This window comes from Littorina saxatilis, linkage group LG16 (genome assembly GCF_037325665.1).
Source record: "Littorina saxatilis isolate snail1 linkage group LG16, US_GU_Lsax_2.0, whole genome shotgun sequence".
NCBI lineage: Eukaryota > Metazoa > Mollusca > Gastropoda > Littorinimorpha > Littorinidae > Littorina > Littorina saxatilis.
The window spans coordinates 14,523,188-14,524,666 of NC_090260.1; positions in this window are offsets into that span (position 1 = coordinate 14,523,188).

Here is a 1,479-nt window from a genome sequence, read left to right on the forward strand (position 1 = left end):
GTCTCTACTCGTGCCAAGAGCTATCAACATGTAGCTAGTGTTTTTAGTGGAAAAAGACCCGTTTAAAGGGACGTACTTGTCCAAACAGAAACATGTCTCTACTCGTGCCAAGAGCTATCAACATGTAGCTAGTGTTTTTAGTGAACAAACTCGTTTAAAGGGACATACTTGTCCAAACAGAAACATGTCTCTACTCGTGCCAAGAGCTATCAACATGTAGCTAGTGTTTTTAGTGGAAAAAAACTCGTTTAAAGGGACGTACTTGTCCAAACAGAAACATGTCTCTACTCGTGCCAAGAGCTATCAACATGTAGCTAGTGTTTTTAGTGGAAAAAACTCGTTTAAAGGGACATACTTGTCCAAACAGAAACATGTCTCTACTCGTGCCAAGAGCTATCAACATGTAGCTAGTGTTTTTAGTGGAAAAAAACTCGTTTAAAGGGACGTACTTGTCCAAACAGAAATATGTCTCTACTCGTGCCAAGAGCTATCAACATGTAGCTAGTGTTTTTAGTGGAGAAAAAAACTCGTTTAAAGGGACATACTTGTCCAAACAGAAACATGTCTCTACTCGTGCCAAGAGCTATCAACATGTAGCTAGTGTTTTTAGTGGAAAAAGACCCGTTTAAAGGGACATACTTGTCCAAACCGAAACATGTCTCTACTCGTGCCAAGAGCTATCAACATGTAGCTAGTGTTTTTAGTGGAAAAAGACCCGTTTAAAGGGACGTACTTGTCCAAACAGAAACATGTCTCTACTCGTGCCAAGAGCTATCAACATGTAGCTAGTGTTTTTAGTGAACAAACTCGTTTAAAGGGACATACTTGTCCAAACAGAAACATGTCTCTACTCGTGCCAAGAGCTATCAACATGTAGCTAGTGTTTTTAGTGGAAAAAACTCGTTTAAAGGGACGTACTTGTCCAAACAGAAACATGTCTCTACTCGTGCCAAGAGCTATCAACATGTAGCTAGTGTTTTTAGTGGAAAAAACTCGTTTAAAGGGACATACTTGTCCAAACAGAAACATGTCTCTACTCGTGCCAAGAGCTATCAACATGTAGCTAGTGTTTTTAGTGGAAAAAAACTCGTTTAAAACAGAAACATGTCTCTACTCGTGCCAAGAGCTATCAACATGTAGCTAGTGTTTTTAGTGGAAAAAAACTCGTTTAAAACAGAAACATGTCTCTACTCGTGCCAAGAGCTATCAACATGTAGCTAGTGTTTTTAGTGGAAAAAGACCCGTTTAAAGGGACATACTTGTCCAAACAGAAACATGCCTCTACTCGTGCCAAGAGCTATCAACATGGAGCTAGTGTTTTTAGTGGAAACAACTCGTTTAAAGGGACGTACTTGTCCAAACAGAAACATGTCTCTACTCGTGCCAAGAGCTATCAACATGGAGCTAGTGTTTTTAGTGGAAACAACTCGTTTAAAGGGACGTACTTGTCCAAACAGAAACATGTCTCTACTCGTGCCA